We start from the raw sequence: 6,326 nt of genomic DNA on the forward strand, positions 1-6,326 counted from the left end.
TCTCCTTAATTTGTTTCAAAAATATATAGAATTCTTCATGTTTTTGGGACATTACTAATCTTTGAGGCAAAGGAACTGTTTGACTTTGTTGCAGAAATGGAAAAGTCTCTTCAACTTTCCTGGTAATCTCCTCCTTGTCCTTATTCTAGACCAAATTTGGCATAGGAGGAGAGGGCCCTTCTTGAAGATCAATCCCTTTCGGTGTAGTTACTTGGGGGTCTCCCAAGGTCCGTCCGCTCCTTAATTCAACATGGTTGCAATGTTCCACTAGGTTAATATTAGGTTTTCCTGGGAATGTGCCTGGTTCTCTTGAAGAAGATTAGGCTATCTTGGTGATCTGACTATCTTGTATCTTTTGGTGCTTTCCAGAGTTATCCATTCTTTGATTTAATTGCTTGATCTCATTCTTCATTTCCTTTTGTTCAATGAGAATTTCCTCAAGCATCTTCTCTATTCTTGATAATTGATAGCGCTATGATGATTGTTATTGATAAGTTTGTTGCCCAGGTTGGTAACTTGGCTTTGCTCCTACAGATGGTACCTAGTCCTGATTATTCTGATAAGAAAAATTCGGATGACTCCTCCACCCAAGGTCATAAGTGTTAGAGTATGGATTGTTCTGTAGTTGATTGTAACTGACTATTACATCACATTACTTAAGTTGATTTATTTGTGCAGATATTGGCCCTAGGGGGCAAGTATCTTGAGCATGTTTCATACTTTCGCAAGTCTCACACACACACACAATTGCATTGACAGTGCTATTTCCCATAGTCTCAAACTTTTTTGTTAGAGCATCCAACTTTGTAGACATGAGTGTTACTGCATCTACATCAAATTTTCCTGAAGCCTTGAATGATCCCCATTAAAGGAGCCTCTAGATCTTTTAGATGCCCACTGATGATGGTTCAGGGCTACATTTTCAATGATGCCTTTGACTTAATCTAAGCTCTTGTTCATTAATGCCCCTCCCGCTGTAGAATCGAGGGACACCTTCATGTGATAGTTGATGTCATTATAAAATGTATGTAGGACTAACCACTTCTCAAGCCCATGATGAGGGCATTGTTTGAGCATACTCTTGAATCTGCCCAATGCTTTAAATAATGATTCTGAGTCTATCTATCTAAATCTTGCTATTACATTCCTCATGTGAGCTGTTTTGCTTGGTGGATAAAATTTATCCAAAAATTGACGTTCACATTGCTCCCAGGATGCTATACTGTTTGTTGGTAAGGAGTTAAGCCACTGCTTAGCTCTGCCTCTTAAAGAAAATCCAAATAGTAGCAGTCTCATTGTTTCTGGTGGAACTTCATTCACCTTCATTATGCTACATATCTCATAAAATGATTCTAAGTGCTGGTTCAGATCATCATTTGGTCCTCCTCCAAACTGATTCTGCTGGACCATGTGGATTACCGCTCGCTTTATCTCAAAGTTATTAGCTTCAATTGGTGGCCTGGTGATGCTAGACTAAAGCCCATATGCATAAGGTGTTGCGTAGTCTTTCAAAGGTTTGTCAAATATTTCCAATGCGTCTTGTTCTGCTTGGAGTCTTTGCAGGATTCTTCTCCTTCAAAAAGTTCTATCAATCTCTAGGTTGAAAAGCAGTAGTTCTCTTGCAAGATTAGCTCTTCACATACAAGAACGGGGTATCAAACAATCTGTTACGCTTCCAAAAGTACACGAATTCGTCATCAATAATAAAAATATCGATCCCATAGGGACTGGCTATAAGCACTAGCAATCGCTCACTTATGGCTAGCTAGACTACCAATGGTCTTAATCAAGCTAAGGGAAAAGAAAGGTTGAGGGAGAGAGTCAAGAGTCGCAAATTCAAAATATTACTTGGTGATGAGGAGTTCTAGGGGGTCGGTTTCGTCGTGGTAGTATTGATGTGTCTCAGTTTGTCTTATTCTCGTTGTCCTTATTCCTGCTATTGCCGGAAGCTAAGTGGGTATTCTCAAGAGCTAGGATAGAGTAATGCCCTAAGAAGTCCTGTCATGGTTTACCCCTGTCCCTAGGGCACCTCGGCAAATCTTAAGGGCATAACTCTAACTGGTAGATTAAGAACGGTGAGTAGAGCTAAGCCTGGTCTCTCGCTCCCTTGGGTAGAATTTTCCTTCCTCTCAAGGAGTTATCCTAGATGTCCGTGAACGGGTTACCCCTGTCACTAGGGCCCCTCGGGTGTATGATCTAATGATAATCCTTTACGAGGATGACAAGTTCTTCACGATCAAAAGTAAGCAATTAACGATTGAAACAAAGCATGAAAAGTCATCCAGCAAGTACAAACACAATTCGAGTCTCACATCAATCTGTACCACGATTACTCCCTAATCCCAGAACAAGGGGATCTGCTCCATGAATGCTAGAGAGATATCTGAAAACATAGTATAGACAAACATACAATTCTTAGCAAGTAAGAAGGGATACACTTATCAGGTGTCGAAGAGCGGCCTTCGAATCTAACTCTCAGCTTCTGGAGTCGATGTGGTGGTGGAAGTTCGCTAAACGGTGATCCCAAGCGGCATACAATTGCTCCAAAACCTATTTCTCCCTAACGGCTCGCCTCCCCCCTTGGCAAAGAGGGTTAAAACCCTTATATAGACTTAGGGTTGGTTGCGGCAGCACGGCCGTGTAAGGGCGGCACGGTCGTGCCCTTCTTCGGTTCGGTGCGTGGCTGCACGGCCGTGCAGGGTTGCACGGCCATGTAGCCCTTGGGTTCTGTCTCCTGGGGCACGGCCGTGCAGGGGTGCACGACCATGCAAGTCTCCTTCTCTGTCTAGGGTGGCATGAACGTGCAAGGTTGCACGGCCATGTGCTGACTAGCTGCTGTTGTGGTCACATGGCCGTGCAGGGTTGCACGGTCGTGTGCTCTCCCTCTTCTATTTGGCCACACGGCCGTGCAGGGTTGCACGGTCGTGTCGTCTGGTTGGTTCCGGTGCATCAATGTCCTCCGTTCAAGCTCCAAAAATCTTTCCTGTCAACATAAAACCAAACAAAGAGTAGATATCCGAACAAAACAATAGATATGATAAATACAAGATAAAAGATGCGATCATGTGAAGAATATATGTACATCAGTCACGTGAATGTGCGCTAAAACATGCGTAGAAGATCATAATATTTGCGCACATTACACCCCCAGACTTGAACCTTTGCTTATCCTCAAGCAAAATGCTACAAACTATGTTCATGAAATCCTGTAGTGTTTCATAATCCTTAGTGCATTCGCCTAACTCTATCATCTAGCTTCACTGATAAGCATGACTGTGGAGTAACCTAAGTATGGCCTAAACATAAGTCCTCTATGCTCGGTGCAGTAAGTAGCTCAAGCTTTTCAAGTTTCCATCCTCTGTCCTAGTTAAGTCGTCATACAATTGAATTCCTAATGTTCCCAGTGATAGACACTTATCTGCCATACACTTGGTTCATTTTCCTTAAGATACACAATGTCTCAAAGGATATTCTCGGAATCAAGAGAAACCTAACATTCATTTCCCTAGTAACCTAACTCGGTCTCAAAGGCGTGAATTGTTAGTTTCCACTCACGACAACTGTTTTTTATCCCTTATTTATTTTTGTTATTATTTTTTATTTTTTTTGTTTTTATTTATTTTTATTTTTTTATTAAGCATAGTGCTATAGAGTAGCACTTATTACACATGCGATGCATATGTTGGGATTTAGATTTTTCTGAATGAGCTTCCATGATCCGAGGTTATCCAGTAACCAAAATGTAAATAAGGAATCACCATGGGAACACAAGTACTAAGTAATTTTGATGAATCAAATTTCAAAAGTATATATACCATTCAAGCTTAAGTACTTAAGTGTGGTGAAAGTAAGTCCTTAAGGTTAGGCCAAAAACTTATACCGAACTCCGTATAATACTTAGCTTATTTCATGCTACTAAAGATAGAGAAAGGGGATACACCAAATATACTAACACAATCTGGATCACTCATGAACTAAGAAAAAGTTAGACATTTTGCTATTGGATAAGTGGCCGAAAAAGTGGACAGTTTATGTTCTCAAATATGCCACATATAAGAAAATGCAAATAATGTGCAAGCACAAACAAATAAAATGCAAATAGATAAAACTAAACTAAACAGATAAAAGAAAGCAAATAACATATGCAAAAACAAAAGAAAGACTCTCAACCAGACTCAGGATGTGCAACAACACCCCCCCAGACTTAGACTTTTCATCACCCCGATGAAATCAATATGGTGGCGGGAGTGGGGGATAAGGAGGCACTACAACAAAAACTGCAAACGACAACACCCCTACGACAACGGTTTTAAGAGAAAGCATTGCGTATTTGCTCAAAGACAACGGTTTTTGCCAAAACCATTGTCTTTGAACTCCCCATTAAATATAAAAGACAACGATTTTGGCAAAACTATTGTCATTGAGCAATATTTTTTTAAAACGACAACACTTTTTACAACGGTTTTATAAACCGTTGTCTTTATCCGCGTTTTTAGCGTCTACGACAACAGTTTTGAAAAAAATCGTTGTAATTGAATTTGGTCATTTTCCCCCCTCGCTGTTTTCCTTTCCCTCGCTGTTTTCTTTTCGGCGTCGTGTTTTTCCTTCGCACTCCTGAACCTAGGGCAATTTTCTTTCCCTCTCCTCATACAATCTCTTCACGCCATCCCGTCGACCATTGGATCTTCCTCCACAACGGTGTGCTCTCCTCTCTCTCTCATCCATTTTCTCTTTATTCTTTCTTAAAAACTACTTGTATCAAAGTGTTGATCGTTCTTCTCTATTACTTGACTTAAGGAACTCAGTGAGAAAAAATAATCTTCACAAGTCAAAAATTCCTTGTACATGGAGCAATTTCTCCTTCTCTGTGCTCCCTGAGATAAAGAGACATTTTCCATTAGATTTCTCTTTTTAATGGTGTAATTTTTTGTTAGTTAGAGCCCTAGAGCCAATTATTTGATGATTGTATGGACTCATTGTATCATATTCTTGTATATTAATAAAGGCATTTGTTTGGTTATTATACTTATTTGTATTAGTGCCAAATAGACTAAGTATAATAGCGTCCTTGAGTAGAAGGTTCATACCTATATCAATCGATTAGTTGAATCGATAGTGAGATGATATAGGGAACACTACTCTAAATCATTCCTAGTCGTGTATTAACATTCAGGGACAATGTTAATGCAATAAGACTAGCATGTAGGTCAGCTCGATGACTTGATCTCACAAGTCATGGATATAGAGATATCAAGCTGACACATGGGTATACATTGGAGAATGTATACTGAATGACCCGCCATGAGAAAGTATCATGGATCGTTATATGAGTGTCATATACTTTCTCATGTGGCTATTAGTATGACTATTAGTCCTTAGACCTGAAGTCACCATGGATCCCTACATAAGGAGTTATGTACTTTGGTTTCGTCAAACGTCACCCGTGACTGGGTGGACTATAAAGGCGATTACTGGGTATATAACGAATTATGTAGAGGGATGTGAGTGATGTAGATGGGATCTATCCCTCCCATATGACGGGAGCGACATCGGTATTCTTGATAGAGTGAGACCACTAAGTGCATGGCCATGCCCAAATGAGTCAACATTAGATGTTGAGCTCATTTTATCGAGTGAGTCTACTTGGAGTTCAAGATTTAGATTGATTAGAGGATGACACGGTCTATGCCTCATATTGATCAATCTAGATGTCTAGGATAGAAGGACAATGTCATATATTGTGAGGAGTCACAATTAGTAGTCACAAGGTGATTGTTGGGATCGATGGACGCGGCTAGAGAGGGGGGGTGTGAATAGCCGACCCCAAATTGCTCGTTTCTTCCTACGATTAGGGTTAGCGCAGCGGAAATAAAAATAATAGAAATGAAAGCGGAGAAATCAAACCTCAACACGCGTCGATGTAACGAGGTTCGGAGATATACTCCTACTCCTCGGCGTGTCCGTAAGGTGGACGAAGCCTATCAATCCGTCGGTGGATGAGTCCCCGGAGACCCGGCTTATATATATACTCCTTCTGGGTGGAGAAACCTCGCCACAATCTTTCTTGCACCAGCAAGAACAGGAGTACAAGAATACACAAGAAGAAGAAACAATATGAATGTAAAAACAAACAATCTTGCCTCCTCGTCGGCTGTTGATGAAGCAGCAACTTCACGGGCCAAATACAGCAGCAACTGTTGGAGACCCCAGCCAAGGAAGCTCACGCGAAGCTTCAGCTAAGAAGAGCTCCGCAAAGCTCAGCAACAGCAAGCTCTTACAGAAGCAAGAGGTAGCAGCTGAGGAGAGGAAGAAGAAGAAGTCGTAGT

At 40.9% G+C, this 6,326-nt stretch overlaps 1 non-coding gene across 1 annotated transcript; it reads left to right on the forward strand.

The window, feature by feature from the left end:
• The first annotated feature begins 1,048 nt into the window (after positions 1-1,048).
• Positions 1,049-1,155, forward strand: LOC122003223. Its single transcript, XR_006117877.1, has one exon. It is a non-coding gene; the product is annotated as a small nucleolar RNA R71 (small nucleolar RNA).
• Positions 1,156-6,326: the final 5,171 nt, after the last annotated feature.

Source organism: Zingiber officinale, chromosome 7A, assembly GCF_018446385.1.
Source record: "Zingiber officinale cultivar Zhangliang chromosome 7A, Zo_v1.1, whole genome shotgun sequence".
Lineage (NCBI taxonomy): Eukaryota > Viridiplantae > Streptophyta > Magnoliopsida > Zingiberales > Zingiberaceae > Zingiber > Zingiber officinale.